This window comes from Ictalurus punctatus, chromosome 21, assembly GCF_001660625.3.
Source record: "Ictalurus punctatus breed USDA103 chromosome 21, Coco_2.0, whole genome shotgun sequence".
In the NCBI taxonomy this organism is placed as follows: domain Eukaryota; kingdom Metazoa; phylum Chordata; class Actinopteri; order Siluriformes; family Ictaluridae; genus Ictalurus; species Ictalurus punctatus.
In genome coordinates, this window is record NC_030436.2 from 13,446,554 (window position 1) to 13,467,177 (window position 20,624).

At 37.6% G+C, this 20,624-nt stretch overlaps 1 protein-coding gene across 7 annotated transcripts in view; it reads right to left on the reverse strand.

Moving 5' to 3' along the window:
* Positions 1-20,624, reverse strand: part of ppfia4 (PTPRF interacting protein alpha 4) — a 139,669-nt gene that overhangs the window by 118,062 nt on the left and 983 nt on the right. The window lies entirely within an intron of this gene.

The following is a 20,624-nucleotide window of genomic DNA, read 5'->3' on the forward strand; positions in this document are numbered from 1 at the left end:
CCCAAACCGCGTAGTTACCTACTATATAATGGCCAAGATACATGTATTTCATCTACTACAGGCCTATAGTAGGTAAGTATGTGGTTTGGGATGTAGCCGTGCTCTCTTGTTTGCCGTAAAACAGTTGAGCACTGCCGTGTGTGAATGTGTCCTGTCGTAAAAATGCAGTGAAAACTCTCACAGGACGTTAATAGTGTGATTAAGGTGTTTACATGTCTGTAATACATGTCGATAATACTTCGAGTATGACCTTAATCGGATTAAGGTAATTAAAAATTGCTGTTTACATGGTAGTTTCTTAATCAGAGTATTGTCTTAATCAGATTAATATTGGATTATTGTTGTCCATGTAAACGTACTGATTGTCTGTTGGTAGAAGATTAAAAACTCATGAAAGAGGTGAAGCTTATTCTGAATTTTACAATGCGTTATAGTGAACATGACATAGTAGCATATAAGATTCAAAGAGTCAAACACCCAACACTTTGGATGCAAATCCCCGTTATCTCTGTACTTGGCTGAGTGTGAAATGAAAGTGTAACTGAGCAATAGATTGACTTTCAAACACTGCTGCTGTAGCATGTGAGAAAATGTGAATTATTCAGTAACTATTCTTTTAAAGCTCCGCTTCCATTCATCCATTTTCCATACCGCTTATCCTACACAGGGTCGTGGGGAGCCTGGACCCTATCCCAGGGAACTCGGGGCACAAGGTGGGGGATTACATGCACACAGGGCAGAGGTAGGATTTGAAGCCCCAACTCGAGGATCGAGGCAAACATGCTAAACAACTAAGCCTGTTTGACTGCTGGCTACATGACCACACATTCTGTGGTGCTTTAAAACCTACATATAAAGTGAAACTTGTCCCATAGCGTGCAAGACCAAGCTGACAACTATCAAAATTATGTTCATGACAACAACATAAGGAAAGAAGACTATGATTTCTTATCTGTGAGCATAACACTTTTCTTTTCAGACTAACATCACTGGAATCTCTATGGCTAGCTTTTTGTCTTAGAAAAAGGTTTTTGCTACAAAAAGGCAGTAGTGTTAGATTGATCAGTTGATTGCCAGTCCTCTAGTGCTTACAAGTAATGTGGCGTTCACAAATTGGCCGATTCTCTCAGCTGACTCCCACATCTTAGTAGTTGTTCTTTTCTTTTCATTCTTTTTTAAGAAGGCACGATGCACACACTATATGGCCAAAAGTATGTGGGCACATGACCATCACACCCATATGTGTTTGTTGAACATCCTATTCCAACTTTAGTTCCTCCTTTGCTGTTATAATACACTCTTCTGGGAAGACTTATTTTTCTCTAAATTTTGGAGTGTGGCTCTATGGATTTCTGCCCATTCAGCCATAAGAGCATTAGTGAGTTCAGGCACTGGTGTTGGGTGAGGAGGCCTGGTGCACACTCAGCATTCCATTTCATCCCGAAGGTGTTCAGTGCGGTTGAAGTCAGGGCTCTGTGCAGCACACTCACATTCTTCCACTCAAACCATGTCTTCATGGGGCACACACATCACTTTGTGCACAGGAACACTGTCATGTTGGAACAGGCTCGGGTCACTTAATTCCAGTAAAGGTAAAGCATACAAAGGCATTCTAGAATTTTGTGGCAACTGTTTGGGGAAAACCCAGATATGGATGTGATGGTCAGACCACATACTTTTGGCCATATAGAGTATGTTTGATTCTGATCAGTAGTGTGGCTGATCTGAGGCACAATGAGGGTCTAACTGCATTGTGTATTATCATGTGTATTGTAGTGTATATTGGGTTGGTGAACATCAGGATAATTAGAGGAGAATCTTCTATAAATTCAACTTGAATGAAAGTTAAGTGCAAACACAGCAAGCACAATGATATTAATGCTGTAATGCTAACTGTATTTGTCAATACAAATATTGTGCATATCATGTTGATGGTTTTACAGTTATTTAAATAGATTTTTATAACAAATGCAATGCAAAGTATAATGTTATTTTGTAAATCGGAAAAAAATGAAAGAATAAGATTCCATCAACCAGTTTAAGTGATAGTTATGCAAAGATAACTCTTGAAACAAAGAGCCAACTCATTGGTGAGTTTAGCCAGGTGCTCTAACTCAAAATACCATTACTCCTGCTCACGATGTGAGTCGTGTACTACTTTAAAGACCTCCTTCCAACCTTTTTACATAGAATACCTTTTTTTTATACTAGGCCACAGTGGTGCACTATCCAATAGTCCTGCTACAGAATTTTACAATTCTGATTGGTTAAAAAAGTGAATATAACATTTGGGTAGCATGGTGGTGTGGTAGGTAGTGTTGTTGCCTTACAGCTCCAGGGTCAATGTTGAACTCTAATTACTGTCTGTGTAGAGTTTTGTATGTCCTCCCTGTGTCCTCCTGGTATCCTGGGTATCCCGGTATCATAGAAGAAAAAACTTCATTTTAACAACAGTTCTCAAAGATCTGCTATGTATACTCACCATCCACTTTAATAGGAACACAGCACTACACATAAAATCATTCAGATACAGGTCAAGAGCTTCAGTTAATGTTCACATAAAATTTCACAATGAGGAACAATGTGATCTTAGTGACTTTAAGCATGACATGGTTGTTGGTGCCAGGAACGTTGGTTTGAGTATTTCAGAAACTGCTGATCTCCTGGGATTTTCACACACAACAGTCTCTAGAGTTTATACAGAATGGTGAAAAAAACAAAACAAGAAAAAGATCCTGTGAACAGAAGGTCTGCAGGCTGAAACACCTTGTTGGTGAGAGAGATCAGAGCAGAATATCTATAGTAACTCAAATAAGCACTTTCTACAAGTGAAAATCTCATCTCAGAACTTACAACACATAAAACCTTGAGGTGGATGGGCTACACCTGCAGAAGACCACATCAGGTTCCACTCCTGTCAGCCACGAACAAGAATCTGAGGCTATCATGGACACAGACTCACCGAAACAGCTGAAGATTGAATAAAGACCAGGTGATTTTTTTTTTTTTTTTTTAAATCTTGTACAGTTTCGATGAGCCTGTACCCATGATAGCCTCAGAATCTTGTTCTTGGCTGACAGGAGTAGGACCTGATGTGGTCTTCTGCTGTTGTAGCCCATCCATCCCAAGGTTTGATGTTTTTTTCAATGCTGAGATGCTTTTCTGCTCTTCACGGTTGTAAAGAGTGCTTATATGAGTTACTATCCTTCCTGGAAGCTCACACTAATCTGGCCATTTTACTCTGACTTCTCTTATCTTAATTGTCGCTCAGACATTTTTTTTTTTTTTTTGGTTTTTGTACCATTGTGTAAACTCTAGAGACTGTTGTGTGTGTGTGGAAAATCCCAGGAGATATGACATTTTTCTGAAATACTAAAACCAGCCCATCTGGCACCAACAAACATAGAGCTCATTTTTCCCCATTCTGATGTTTGATGTGAACATTAACTGAAGCTCTTGTCCTGTATCTGCATAATTTTATGCATTGTGCTGTTGCCACGTGATTGGCTGATTGAATAACTGCATAAATGAGCATGTGTGCAGTTGTTCCTAATCACCTTGAGTTACTTATGATCATCGCTTTCCACTTTACAAAATGAGGCATTCTGGATGTAAATTTAATTTATTTAATATCCTGTTTTATATAAAAACTTTATTAAATTAGACATTAATTATGTATAGACTATACTATTCCACCATCAACATTATACCAAAGGATCTCTGATCGTTTTCTTTAGGCACTTCACGAAACACAGAACCTGTGTTAGAAACCACAATTTTTTTTAATTTTTTTTTTTTTTTTGGGGGGGGGGTTAAAAATAAACTGTCTGCTGGACTAAACAGTCCCCTACCAGGTCAGTGTAAATTTTCAAAGACTCTGCAGAAATGAAGCATCCTCCAGTGAGAAGGGATGAGAAAATTGCAGATATTGATCAGGCTCATTTATCACTGAGAGGGGAACTTACTGAGCTGTATGTGGTGCTGTGTCGCTGTTTGAAACAAAGGACAGCACAAAAGTCTTCTACCAGGACAGTAGCAATCGACATATGTTGGGTGTGTAAAGTAAAGAATTTTACTGAGGACGTGATTTTTTTCATTGATGATAACAACTGCATGTCTGGGCCTCTAAATCCCACATGATCTCAAAGAATATTTGTAGGACTTATAACAAGTGAGAAGGATTTTGTTTCTCATATAAATCTACAAAACTTAAGACCACTAAATCTTGGCTGTATCCAGAGGTGAGTTAAGAGTGCATAGTGAGGATTTAATATCAAAATTGTGCATATCAGACCTCAGTTATAGGCAATTCCATCCATGGACCTAAACAACACTGTCTGACAGTTTGCTGTAACCCCAATATATCATGCTGAATTGTATGTTTTGGACTGTAAATACACAAAAAAAGAGATGAAATGTCATTTGATGTCATTATTAAAGACACAAATGACACTTTTAATTAATTAGTTAACAGTATTGTCCCTTTAAAGTCCATTAAAGGGTCATCAGAGTACACATAATCTTAGATATTACTTATACCAAAGACCAAATTTTAAGGATAAAAGTTGATGGATAACCCTTTTTGTGTAGCAGATTTGGTCAGCTTATCCTTCAAACCATGGGAACATTTTCTTTAAACTAGAGCACACTGAATTATATTGGCACTATTTTATATAACCCATGTGACTTCATGACATCAATTTCATATCTCGTCGCCATATCAAGTTGTGTTGGCACCACACCACATATTAACTGTTGGCACCAGATTTAAAAAAAGAAAAGAAAATGCAAACTAACAGGATGTACTGGATCAAGTGCTATTTTAAAGCTGTCAAATAATGAAGGTGGAAGCCATATTGTTAAATTAAACCAAATTTTCAGTGATTAATGTAATGATTACAACTATGACTATTAATTGAAGCAATATAGTGGCAATATACTAGACATCCATCTAATCATATTAGTCTTTTTTGGGGTTTTTTTGCTTTAATATAACACCATATTACATTTCACAGGAAATTGTTTTTAAACGTGGTCTGTCTGAATTGGGAGCCCAGAAATACAAGCACACACGCAAACCTTTCAATGTGAGTAACTTTCCCTGCGTAAAATATTGACGAAACTTGTAGACTTAAATAGCTCACCAACTGTGAATACACCCCCCTGCTCATGACTCAACAGTGAATATGGCTGCCTGCCACTTTACTTTACTTTGCTAATCACTTGGAACTTTACACATTTGGAACCATGAGATCTGGTGTAGCTAGGACAAGAGTCACATATGCTAAAAATAAATAAACAAATAAATAGATAGAGTAACCCATGGAGATTTCCTATACAAAAATATGAGGATGCTGTCAGTGCAGAGTCACGTACACATTCACATGTACAAACAACACGTACGTAGGCACATGAGTAGGAAACGCAGTCATGTACACACACAGTCTCTAAATAGCAGTTCTCAGCTCTCTCAGACAGGGCGGGACTGGGCGTAAAAGCAATCTCGTGTTTCATGTGAGCACACACACACACACACACACACACACACACACACACACACACACACACACAGCTGCTCAGTAGGCAAAGGAGAGAGAACGTACAGTAAGAGCAGAGCTACAGATTTGAATCCCAATTACAATTCTATCACCCAAAGCTATTTAATAACAAAAAGCTGTACTTAATGCAGTCTATTTAGCATGATAATTTGCTAGTATGCATGAAGCATCAGAATCATGCTTTTCTTATCATAAACATTGCTACTCAAGCCATAAGGCTGCTATTTTCCACTGCAGAAAAATAACTGAGAAGATCATATAATGCAGGGTTCGGGAATTATAAACATTAACGTATTGTACCTATAAACAGAAATGTCCAGGCTGTTTTTAATTCATAGTAGCCTGGCAGACAAGTAGATTCAAAATTTTAAAACCTCCATGTTTATTTTAAATGAAAAAAAAATCCTTGATTTTCAAATGTGGTCTCAGATTTTTGGACCCCACTGTATCTGTAAAACACAGATATTATGCTCAGTACCTGGCAACCCTGCTGGCAGGACACAGAAGTTCTTAATGCTAATGTGAGATGCATTATTTGCTTTTATCCTGACCTAAATGCTGCTTTATGGAGCTCCAAAAGGAAAACCATATTTCTACCATATATCTGTACAAACAAAGAAATACAGTATGCTTTCTTGAGCAGCTGCTCCATATAGATTACCCGGACTGCACACTGTGCCCATGGCAGAATATCTATGCTGGTTCTCCAAAAAAATAATCATTTAATTACTTTTAGAAATATTGTTCGTTGAACATATTTTGACTGGCAGCAGTTTTCCAGTATGTCCCAGTTTTATAGTAGATTTTGAAAGCATGTCCAACTACTTTTTCTGATCTTTTTGAATGTATTGACCCCAAAAACCTAAGCACATCTGATAAAAATGTATTTGGGTTTTATAAAACTGCAACCTAAATTACAATTTCTTGATTTGGGAAAGGCATCTCGGGGGGTTCACGTTGGCTTAGTGGTTAGCAGGCTCACACCTCCAGGGTTGGGGGTGTGATTCCTTCCTCCGCCCTCTGTGCGCAGAGTTCGCATGGTCTCCCGGTGCTTCGGGGGTTTCCTCCAGCTACTCCAGTTTCCTCACCCTGTACAAAGACATGCGCTGTAGGCTGATTGGCATTTTCAAATTGTCCATAGGGTGTGAGTGTGTGTGTGATGGACTGGCACCCTGTCCAGGGTGTCCCCCACCTTGTGCCCAGAGTCCCCTGGGATAGGATCCAGACACACCCGCGACCCTGTGTAGGATACGCGGTACAGAACATAGATGGATAGATAGAAATGCATCACTGCTTTGAAGTTACTGTAACTTGCCTACTCAGGCATGTTAGATAGAAGGTAGAAAGCTATATTAGTAGAATTTATGAATTTTTCTAGCAGTGCTGTATATTTTTCAGGGTTTGCATTTTACAGATACAGATAATGGCGCTGCATTACACCCCTAGTGTGTATGCAATTAACTAGCTAACTAGCTTGCTATACAGTATTTCATTAATTTAGCTACCTAGTCAGTTAAGTTTTCAGGCAGCATCTAAAAAAGCATGGGCAGGTACAAAACATTGAGCTTTTACTTGCTTTGTGGTTTTTTTTGCTGTTTTTGAAAGTTATCTGTATTACGTTGAATGAAAAACTTGATCAGACATTTTTCAATATGCTAATGCATCTAATAGAAGTGAGGATTATGGGCATAAATATTGTACATGGATTATCTTAAAACAAGAAAACATCACACCTTTGATACAGTACACGTTACTTGGCAATTAAAGCTTTCAAAGAGTTAGCTCATTTAATAAGAGAATCAGTATCGAAACGGTATTAGTGGTATACTGTACAATACTCAGAGCTTTGTATTATAGCTAAAATGGAAAAACAAAATGGAAAAGTCCTCACTTCACTATTTCTATTTGTCCCAGAACTTCAGAAACCTGTACATCAAAATGTCTTGAAGTTTAATAAAAAAAAATCATACATCGGGTGTGTCCAAACTGTTACCTGCTAGCTGTCAGATCATTCTACTCTTTCTGCACTGAGGACTCCAGCTCCGCTGTACAGTCAGCAGTTTTGACTGACAGTTCTGCTGAGATGCCCGCTTCCCCCATCGTGTGATGACGATGCACTGTGTAAACCCAGGAGAGCTCTGCACACACATATATCCATCATGTGCCACTTCTAGGATGATGTTGCAAAGCAGGACAGCGTCCTAGGCATGTATGTCTCAGTTAAGCTCCCTGAATAAAACTTGAGTCACATGGTTCATTTTCTTCCCCCCTAACACTTGGTTATACCTTCACTTGACTTAATAACAGTGTCAATCCTATAAGATAACTATGCCATCAGTGTTTTGTTAGAGTTCAATTATAGCCCACACTGTAGTTTGTGACTTATTCTTTTATTTTTTATTTTATTGATCCAAATATTTTCATGACTTTTTTGGGATTGGGATCCACTGACTTTGCCACTTAAAGTGTCTATCATGCTTGTTGAATGAGTAGAAGAAGAAGAAGAAGAAGCCTTTATTTGTCACATATACATTACAGCACAGTGAAATTCTTTTTTTTCACATATCCCAGCTTGTTAGGAAGCTGGGGTCAGAGCACAGGGTCAGCCATGATACAGCAACGCTCAAGCAGATAAGGTTAAGGGCCTTGCTCAAGGGCGCAATAGTGGCAGCTAGGCAGTGCTGGGGCTTGAACCTCCAACCTTCTAATCAATAACCCTTAACTGTTTATCCACCACTACCCAAATACACAGATTCGGCTCTATACATCCTACTGTTGTCATCCTGGAACGTAGGAACATGTCACTGTTATATTCTGCTTGGACATGAAGCGCAAAAAGGCAACCTTGGAGTCTAAACAACTACTTACAAACCAGTTTTATGCTGAGTTATATTTGTCCAGGTGTGCAAGGTACAGTATAGTACAGTATAAACTACTGCAATTGGTGGATGAGACATTTTTCTCTTGGAAGCTCATCATTCTCAACCAAAAAATGACTATTTAAAAAAGAAGTGTGTCATTGGCAATATGATGCTAGATGTTTGTTTGGAAGGAGTCTCCAGTGTCAGTGCTTTTTAACCACTAGAGATAACTTTCAGGATGAAGGGTTTTGCACAATCAGGTCAGCATCAACCTAAATTCAGATAATTTTTTGAAATTGGCAAATGTAAAGAGAACAACAGGGGTGGACAATGCACAAAGTTACCAGCTAGCTCACAGACAAAAAGCATTTTTTGGTCTTATTAACTTCAAGAGAGAGAAAACAACTGTAAACTGATTTTTTAAAATCCAGTGCGTCACTCTTTAAGAAATATATTGTTAGCATTGGAAAGTCACTGTGGTTTAAATGAAAAGAGCACTTGTTCTAATAGCAAAATAATCAATGTTTAGGTGGTAACAGTAACTCAGCTTTGTGTTGGTCCACATCTGTGATAATTTTCCTATAACACGAGCATGGTCCCAACATGTTTTATTCTCTATTTAATATCATGTTATGGGAAATATTTCCATTGTTATTCCAGTGTTATTCCATTGTTATTCCAGTGTTATGGATGTGACATTTGCACTCATGCTGGCTAACAAAATGTCTCACAGCAGAGATAAGCGTAGGATCAATGAGACAATTTGCATTTGCCTGTTACTTATCCTCTTGTGAACAGTGCAGACAAATCTTAAAAATGCATGTATGGATTTACATGTTTCAAATACACAGCAATTACACACTTTTGTGGGAGACTACACATTTTGTACAAACACTTTGAATTTTAAAGACCACTGCAGAAATTGTCATGTGTATAACGCAAAAGAGACATGAAAGAACACGAAAAGTATAGATTTGAAAATATTTCTTGTTTTGGAAATAAATAATTTCAAATGCAACATTTTTTTCTGTGGTAAGGTTCACATTTGTGTGAAATTGGCCTATACTAGTGTCTATGACTGCCTATAGTGTAATTATTTATTTACCAGTATGACTATACGCAAGTGAATAAATAACGGTATCCCTGGTGGGGGGGGGGGGGGGGGTTGAGATGAGAGAGAGAGAGAGAGAGAGAGAATAAGAGAGAGAGGGAGAGAGAGAGAAAGAGAATGAGAGAGAAGGTACAGAGCAAAGTTGACCATCTTCTATTTTCCATCTCTGGCAAGGTACCCGCTCATAATAATGTGAGACAGATAGAGAACCTAACCGCTACTTCCTGAAAGGCTATAATTAGAGACTTCATTATTAGATTCCCAGACAACAAAGTCATCAGGCTACATGACCTGTATAGATCAGAGTATAATTACTGTATAGTATGGACACTAACACTCTCCTAATACTCCTACTCATACTGTACACACTCCTGATAAAATGGAGCAAAATAAGCAGATGGAATTGGATACAGACATATTTCAAAACTTCTGAATCTTCCAGTAAGCACCATTGGGGCCATTATCCGCAAGTGGAAGCAGCATCACTCCATCATCAACCAGCCATGCACAGGAGCTCCTCACAAGATTTCTGACCAGGGAGTCAGAAGAATAGTCAGAAGAGTAGCCCAAGAGCCAAGGACCACTTGAAAGAGCCCCAGAAACACTTGGAGGCAGCAGATACCATCGTCACAGAGAAAACAATAGGCAATGCACTCCACTCCTCACGCTCACCCAGCAAGACTCCATTACTAAAGAAAAGGCATTTTGAAGCTCGTATAAAGTTTGCCACAACTCATTTGGAGAAGCCTATGAAATAGATTGTATAGTCTATATAGAGACTGTAGTGTGGTCAGATGAGAGAAAAAAATAACTTTTTGTCTGTCATACTACACACCATGTTTAGAGAAGAAATGGCACTGCACATCACCCTATAAACACTACACCAACAGTGAAGTTTGGAGGTGGAAGCATCATGGTGTGGGGCTATTTTTCATCGCATGGTACTGGCAGACTTCATATAATTGAAGGAACGATGAATGGAGCCCTTTACCGGGAGATTCTTGAGTAGAATCTGCTACCATCCACCAGGATGATGAAGATGAAACATGGGTGGACCTTCCAGCAGGACAATGATCCAAAGCATACAGCAAAGGAAACTCTCAATTGGTTTCATAGAAAAAAAATCAATGGCCCAGTCAATCACCTGACTCGAATCCAACTGAACAGGATTTAAAGACAATATTTTTAGAAGAATGGGCCAAAGTCACACCTGAATACTGCGGCCGATTAATTTCTTCATACAGGAAGCATCTTGAAGTTGTCATTACAAAAAAAGGCTTCACCATGAAGTATTAAATAAATTTCCGTTAGTGTGTTCAATACTTTATTCCCGTGTCATTCTACTTTACTACACATAACTTAATTTATGGACTTTAATGTTGCGAATTCTTTATATTTCCGGAGTTCTTGAGTTAAAGCTATCAAAAGTGTTCAGCAATACATTATATCACATGGTCTCTTCGATGGCATAATAAGAATGATGTGGGGCAAACTATTACACACAGACTCTTAAAGATAGTTGATTCATGCATTCAGTTTTTAAGCGTTTCAAGTCAGTAATGTTGAGTTCATGACATGTTTCCTCTGAATAACAAACACGGCAACCAAAACAGTTATAACTCTTGTTCAAACAAAAAACACTCTAAACATGCGCGTCTGTCATCTGTCCTTTTGTGTCATTTACACATGGTACATAATAGCCACTTTTTGTTTCTCCTCCAAAAGCATTTTGCAGGAAAAAATGATGATGGAATAAATAATCCACCTCGTTCACGTTCATAACACACGCAACTGTATCTCACACGCACCTTCTCAATCACTGATCATTACATACGAATGTGTCGCTGACGCGCTGAAAAATATCAGCCCAAATGGAGATTAACTATAGGGAGCATTTCATTCTGTCTAATCACCTGACACAACTGTCACTGATAGGCTGTGTGAATCTACAGTCTGGGCTAGAAAGAAATCAGTCCCAGCCTCACTTCTTCATACCATTCTGTGTCGTCTTATTATTCTGTAGAACTTGGTTTTACAACAAACAAAAAAAATCCAAAGTAAACCACATTAGCCCTGCTAGCATGATTATGATGATCCAAAAGACGATCCAAAACACTGACTCCAAAACACTGACGGCTATCAAAAGGAGCCCATGATATGCATGATGTAAATTAATATTTTTTTTTTAAAAAAACAATAAAATAAATCTATGATATGGAAAGCATGCACTCACAACAGAAGCTTGATAATGACTTGGATTCTCCCAAATACCTGATCAATATCAGTCCTTAGCTTCTAAAATACATACATATGTTACATATTATAGGTACTGCCTCCACCTGTTTGCCTTCTTCCCATAGTGCATCCTGGTGTAATCTAAAAAAAGCGACCGTCCACATTGTTGTAAAAGAAAACACACATTAGTGGGCCTTGGGCAACTATAACCCTGTTGTCGATTCACCATTGGCCTTCCTCGGACCACTTTTGATAGATAATAACCACTGCATACCGGGAACACCCCACAAGACCTGACGTTTTGGAGATTCTGACCCAGTTGTCTAGCCTTAACAATTTGGCCCTTGTCAAAGTCAAGAGCCTTACACTTGCCCATTTTTTCCTGCTTCCAACACATCAACCTCGAGAACTGACTGTTTACTTGCTGTCTAATATATCCCATCCCCTGACCCTTGACATGTGCCATTGTAACAAGGTAATCAATGTCATTCACGTCACTGCTCCGTGTTATTAATGTTATGGCTGTGTACTGTGGTTAGGGGTGTGTGTGTGTGTGTGTGTGTGTGTGTGTGTGTATATACATATATATATATATATATATATATATATATATATAATATGTACATACATATTAGGGACGCACTGATAAAGGCAATTTTTCACGCTATGGGCCATCGGCCGATAGTTTAAAAACATCCGGTGATCAGGGCCAATTATATCTTGTCAATTAAATGAGGGCTGGAAAACACATGTCTCTTGTGTGGAATGACAAAACTGCAGCTTGTAAGCTCTTCACTGCTAAAATATTACACCGGACGTTGCAGCAGTGTTTCAGTGTTGAGTCTAATTTATTTATTTATTTATTTATTTTTGCTGCGCTGCTTGAGTTGCTCATGCTGAATTAAAAGCCAGTACACCTTTGAAAGATTTAAATGAAGTTGAGTTGACAAAAAAGTACTCTATATTGCACAGAAAAATATATTTGTAGAGTAGTTTGAAAGACAAGAGCATCGGAGCCGTCATGCTGCACGCGGAGTGAAGGACATCAGGCTACGGCAGACGGAATTCTTGAAGAGGGACTTTGGCAGACTGATCGAGACGAAACTGAGTAGATCGCCCACTATGAAGATCATTGTCTCTGGACCTCTTCTCACATACAGACGTAGAGTTGAAATGTTCAGTCGACTTTTCGTCTTGAACGAATGGTTAATATCATGATGTAACGAACAATCTGCTCCTTGTTAATAACAGGAATCTGTTGTGAGAGCGTCCTAGGTTGTTCCATGCTGATGGCCTGCACTCCAGCAGCCTCAGAGCGGATCTCCGGTGAGACAACATCTCCAAGACGCTACACACCATGTGACTGCCGGCCGTAAGTACAACTTCCAACACCAGCAACATTTACCATAATCAATGTTCAAATAATAATTCAGCACTTGTAGTCTATCCTATAAATACTGTGTCTGTTCCCCGAGCTAAACAAATACATAGAAATTTGCAGAAAGCTTGTTTTAGTAACCTAACCAACATAAAATCAGATCATACTGAAAGCACAGCCAGCACCTTCGGTCTGAAGCTTGAACTATTAAACATTAGATCTCTTCTGTCTAAGGCACATATTGTTAATGAAGCGATCACCGATCAGTAATGTAATATAACGTGTTTAACGGAAACTTGGATTAAACCAAACGAGTACAGGGCACTAAATGAAGCTAGTCCTCCTGGATACAGTTCTATACATCAGCCTTGTCTACCTGGCAGTGGAGGTGTTGCACTCATCTATACTCATAATCTAGGCATGTCAAAAAAAAACTAGTGATAAATTCAACTCTTTTGAAGTTCTTCATACTAGTATAACATATGTAGACACAAAAAATAAGTTGATTCCACTAATTATTATTTACAGATCGCCAGGGCCATATACTGAATTCCTCTGTCAATTTGCAGATTTTATCTCAAACCTGGTTGTTTCTCTAGATAAAGCATTAATTGTTGGTGATTTTAATATTCATTTTGATAACCCAAAAGACCATCTGAGAATAGTGAATATGTCCATTTTAGATTCAGTAGGGATCAATCAAGGTGTAATAGGACCTACTCGTAATGGTGGTCACACTCTTGACCTGATACTAACATACGGATTAAATATAGAAAACATAGTAACACTTTCGCTGTCTGAAGTTGTTTCAAACCATTATCTCATCTCGTTTAAATTGCGTATTGATCATAATATTTGCTCCTCAGCACGCTCCTGTGTAACACTGACATTCACGTCAGCTACTGCACCGAGTTTCATCAATAAACTCCCAGAGACGTCAATTAGATTTGGATCACCGTCTGATCCCATAGAACTCAATCAGGCGACTGAATGCTTAGAGTCAACGCTCTGCTACACACTAGATAATGTAGCTCCACTCTAAAGAAAAATAATTAGAGAGAAAAAGCTAGCACCCTGGTATAACGATCAACCACATACCTTAAAACAGACCACTCGACAATTAGAACGTAAATGGCACCAAACCAAATTGGTAGTATTTCAAACAGCATGGAAGGAGAGCCTCCTGAACTACAGACAATCTCTTATTGATCCTAGAAAAGTCTCTCTCTCTCCAGCTTAGTAGAAGAAAATAAAAACAATTCTAGATTTCTATTCAACACGGTAGCAAAATTAACTAGGAATAAAACCACCACAGAAACAGGCACACAATTATTATACAGCAGCGATGATTTCATGAATTTTTTCATTGTTGAAAAGTTGAAAATATTAGATATGAAATTCAGGCTAATAAATTAAAACCAGACAGTTTTATAACTAACCCTGTAGATGATAATATAGCAATATCAGATCAACGATTAGAATTTCTTACTCCCCTTAGAGAGACCAAACTAACGTCATTAATCTCTTCAGCAAAATCATCAACTTGTATACTTGATCCCTTACCTACATATTTCTTTAAATAGATTTTTTCTGGAGTAATTGAACAACTTCTAAAAATAATCAATTCTTCCCTTAGCACTGGTTATGTTCCTAAATCATTTAAACTTGCAGTTATAAAACCCCTGATTAAAAAATCTGACCTTGACCCCTGTCAACTTTCCAGCTATAGGCCAATATCAAATCTCCCCTTTTTCTCCAAGATATTAGAAAAGGTTGTAGCACAGCAGCTATGCTCGTACTTACATAGGATCAACATTCATGAAATGTATCAGTCAGGATTTAGACCTCATCATAACAAAGAGACAGCGCTGGTTAAAGCAGTAAATGACCTACTACTGGTCTCTGATCAGGGTTGTGCCTCCTTGCTTGTGGTACTTGACCTTAGTGCAGTTTTTGATACTATAGATCATATTATTCTCCTTGATAGACTAGAAAATGTTGTTGGTATTAAGGGAACATCCCTCTCCTGACTCAGGTCTTATTTGACCGATCGCTATCATTTCGTAGATGTAAATGTGACTTCCCCACGCATAACGAGGTTAAATTTGGAGTTCCACAAGGTTCTGCTTTAGGCCCACTGCTTTTTACTCTATATGTTACCTCTAGGTCAAATTATTCATAAAGATGGAATTAACCTTCACTATTATGCCGATGACACACACTTGTATGTTTCAGCAAAGCCAAACACATAGCAGCTTAATAAAGTTGAGGAATGTGTGAAAGACATTAGACACTGGATGCTTATTAACTTCCTTTTACTTAATTCTGACAAGACAGAAGTACTTGTACTAGGACCCAGTGTAGCTAGAAGTAAGCTTTCTGATTACACAGTAACTCTGGATGGCCTTTCTGTTTCATCATGTGCAGCAGTAGAAGACCTTGGTGTGATTATTGACTCCAGTCTTTCATTTGACATTCATGTAGATAATATTACTAGGATATCCTTCTTTCATCTCATAAATATTGCTAAGATAAGAAATATAATGTCACTACATAATGCAGAAATAGTAGTTCATGCTTTCGTCACCCCTAGACTAGATTATTGTAATGCCTTACTGTTTGGATGTTCCAGTAGGAGCATAAACAATCTCCAGTTAGTCCAGAATGCAGCTATTAGAGTCCTTACAAGAACCAGAAAGTATAACCACATCACCCCCTATCTTATCAACACTGCATTGGCTCCCAGTAAAATTTCATATTGATTATAAAATAGTACTACTAACCTATAAAGCACTAAACGGTCTTGCGCCACAGTTCCTAAGTGAACTTTTGGTCTTCTATCATTCACCACGCCTACCTGGATCAAAAGGTGCAGGCTATTTGTTGGTACCTCGAATAGTGAAGGCTACAGAAGGGGGAAGAGCTTTCTCTTACAAAGCCCCCCAGTTATTCCAATTAGTGTTCGGGACTCAGACACAGTCTCAGTGTTTAAGTCTAGGCTGAAAACGTATTTGTTTACTCAAGCTTACCATGACTTTTTGTGGACTAGTTCAACAAAGACTTTATGTAAAAACCATAATGAACTTTCCTTTACTTTCACACTATCCGTTGTTACCCAGATAAGGATGGGTTCCCTTCTGAGTCTGGTTCCTCTCAAGGTTTCTTCCTCAAATCATCTTAGGGAGTTTTTCCTTGCCACTGTTGCCACCGGCTTGCTCATTAGGGATTAATTCACACACTTAATCTGCATCCTGTGTTTATATGTTTCTGTAAAGCTGCTTTGAGACAATGTCCATTATTAAAAACGCTATACAAATAAAATTGAGTTAAATTGAATTGAATTGGATGCACTCAGGCAGACGTGCTATTCAAAGATGGTTAGAGATTGTTACATGTTTTTGAGGTTATTAATTCATATCAACATTAAAACATTCAAGAAGTGACTTTATTCATTTTGGTATCCTGATTTTCATTGTTTGATTCATTTCTTTCAGTGTTTGGTTTATATGAAATAAGCATTTGTTCAGGATGTAAACTACTGGCTCACCTATATTTATTAAATAAATATATTTGATATAAATAAAAATAATTTCATATCCAGTTAATGTTAATGAGTTTATATCATCAAAAAAAAGTTTATATTAGGCTATACCTGTTTGATGTTCAGTGGTGAAGTAGAAATGCTTTTGTTTGTGGTGAGTGAATGTGAGACTAAAATGAGGTTTTTTTTTTTAGAATTCAGTCAATGTTAATATGAATTAATAACATTCAACAAGTTAAGAAATCTTACTTTAATCTTCAGAATTTAGTTAATGTTTTAATATTAATTTGAGTAATGTGTTTTCTGTTTATGAGACCAGTTACTGTGAACCAACTTGTTGGAATAAAGTATTTATTCGCATTTTTTTCAGAATTGTGGAAGTAATTATTATTAATTTAAAAGAAGGCATAAAAGGCAGAACTATCGGTATCATATCGGCCGATATCACTCTGAATAATCGGTTATTGGTATTGGCTGAGAAATTTAGTATCAGTGCAGCTCTTATTTATTTATCCATTATTATCTATATATATATCTATATATTATATGCATCAGCTCACTTAATGATGAGATCATTTCAATACATCTGCTCTATCACCTTGACCCTCGCTACATTGATATATGCTTTAATATATTTTGCACTAAGCAGCAGATTTCAGTTTGCTCTTTATTGCACAGGTTATTATTGCGTTTACATACTCTGATGACAATCCAAATTAGATTTGAACAACAAAGAATGCCAACAGCAACCAACCAATGTTCCTCTACATTTATATCCGATGTTTTCAACTGTCTTTGCTCCAAATATATTTGTTTAAAAATGGTTCTTCCCCAATAAGTGTTGTAGCCTGAGTCCGAGCCAAGTCGTACGAGTGAGGGAATACTGCTGCACCTTTGAGAAGATCAATGTTTACTTGCCACCTACGATGTAATAAAGTAAGTTTTAGAATCATAATTAAATTGTGTCACCATGAATAAAACATTGATTGATTGAAATTTAATGAAAAATCCTGAATCATTTCCACATTAAGCTTTATATTTAACATGTGGGTTTCCTACATTACCCACAATGCTGTTTGGCTACATGCTAATAACGGCACCATTGGAAAGTTATCTCTAACTAAAAAGAGCAATGCAGCAGAGTCCTTCAGACCATCCAGCCATCTCACCTCCTCATTTGTATACTCTGCTCAATCAGACCAGGTTCCTTCTTCAGACTTTTCTTAATATTGACATCAACGCCGTCATGCTTGTCCTCTTGTAGATCACTAACTAGCCAAGCCAGGTCTCCGCATTGTAGAGCTGCACTGTATTCTGGAAGTCTGAGTCCAACATTTGCACCAACATCTCCACTAGAATATTTCAATATAAACATATTTCATGTGTTTCAGGGTGGAGTTTTTCTTTATGTCCTTTACATAGGGAATGTGTGACATTTTTCCTCAAATATCAGTGGAATGAATGAAGTAATTTACAGCTCAGCTATTTCTGGAAATCAAACAAATGGATGGCTTTACCATTTATAGCCTCCATAGCAGGGGCCTCCCTGGTCGTTATCATTTCCTGAGCAACACCTCACCATATCGATCTATTATTAATGTTGACAACTGTATCAAGGGACACATGCTGAAGTAAAAATACAGAACAACAAAAGCACATAGGGTACTGGTCTCTGACCTTTCTCCTGGACAGCTATCCCCGAGTTAATATTACGCCCCGGTTTAAAAAGATTGAATTCAGAGCTATGAAGATGGAAATTAGCTGAAATATGTGTTAGATTAGCATTGTAAAAGAACACCACAGATCTTATGGTGGTCCCAAAGACACTTCTTCTGGAAAATTAAGTTTCAACACACAGCTAACATGACTGATTTAATGGTGCATTCAAGTCTTGTTGGAAGATTGTATTCATGAATTGAACGCACATGAACGCCACCATAAAGTTGTACTTACGAGTGGGAAACTGGACTTTCTTTGAGCTCAGAGTTTATGAGTAGGAGGTGTGTCAGTAAGAAAACATGGTGGAATCAATGGATGCAACATCTGTAGTTGATGGTAAGTTGTTTAAATCGAATGTTTACTCATCTAAGGAATTGATTTCAGTTATTAAGTTTTTTTCATTTACAATAAAACAAGCAAACTGCCTGTGCAAAATATGATTGCATTGTACAATTATGACATAATAGCTATCCTATTATGATATCTAACGATAAAGTTTACAGTGGCTTCATAAATTGATTAAAAACATAAGAAAAGCCAAACACACCTGATGCACATTCTATGTTCTTCAATTTCTAAGTTAAAAAAAAGGTTTTTTTGTAGTTAACTAAGAGAAGGTACACCACCATCTTGCTCCAACCAAAGTGACTTGAATTGACTTGTGTTAATTACAACTTCTCAACTCGTAAATACGAACCTAGCTGACTGACTTTAGCTTAGCCAGCCTTATTAAGGTATGTAACAACAGCAAAGTGCCGATGAAATGTAACTAGCCTACATTTATAGCCTTTAACTAGCCTAAATGGCACTTGCCACACCAACACTTTAGTTTGCTAATTGGTAGCTAGTGTTAGACAATGTAGATTAGTGAACTCGCTAGTTCACTAACTATAATATCAGTAATTATTAAATTACAAGACTCTATATGAAATATGTATATTTAACTCATCTACAAACTTTTGTTAATGCTAACACCTTAAACTCTCAGCTACTGTCGAAGGGTCTAGACTTCCTCATTCTCCTTAAAAATACACACTAAACAAATCATATCCATACCACAGAGTGCTCGAATTCTCAAATCTGACTGGTCAAAAGTTGTTGATAATTTCTCTATAACAGCATGGGTTTGAGAGTACTGCCAGTTGTGATTCAAATAATAGGTTTGCATTAATGAACTCATTCTAATACATTATAATTTCAATAGAAATCAAAATTCCCAAATTTTCCCTCTGGGATAAATAAAGTACATCCATCCATCCATCTACATATCTATTTAATCAACCAGAGGCTTGTATGGCAGCATTAAATATAACTATATCTGATTGTAGTTTATGTGTCAGTAATGAATACATTATAATTGGTCATTGTTGGCAAATTGCTGTGGTATCCCTAAAAAAAAAAAAACACACCGGAAACCCTAAAAGAATTTGTAATGGTTTTAATGGTTATAATGCGAATTGTATTGGCTTTAATGTGAATTGTAATGGTCCCTGTGGGTGTCTACTGGTAATTTGTTGCCTTCTATTGGTGGCTTGTTATGTCTAGTGGATATCCTTAAGGACCTACATCATGAATATGTCCTACTGTGTAATGGAAAACATTTGGTAATGGTTTTAATGGTTAACAGGTGATGGTTTGTAATGGTATTTGTAGTGGAAACCATTAGAATTTCTGTGATGGTTTCTATTTTTTTCAGCAGGGAGAACATGAATAAAACACTTTGGGTTGTAAGAAAACAAGCCACATTAGCATGGTAACTTCAACCTGTGTTAGATGAATTTTCTATAACAGCATGCCTGTAGTGTTGTATATGTAGTGAAAAACTAATATGATTCAAGATCAGGTAAAGAATAACTGAGATTTAAGGCATTAATTTGAACACTGATAGTACTGAAGCATTCCTATCAGTTAATTTACATTTCTTTATCCCGCGTTCACTCACACCACAGCTTGGAACACCTGAGATTTTGCCCTATATGGAGGTCGGTCTGAATTAGAGTTCAAACTGATGAAGGCTAGACCTCCAGTAGCAATTCTGGAGATCCCACAGTGCTGATCAGTAATTACTTAGCCTTCTCTTGGAGAACTATTCACAAGTGATCAGGTTCATCTAGAGACTGTTCTCCAGGAGGAGGGCTGGAGATCCTGTGATATTGAGACTGCTGCATAACTACATTTCTAAGCTGCAAACCCAACTCCATGCACATGTGCACTGTTTTAC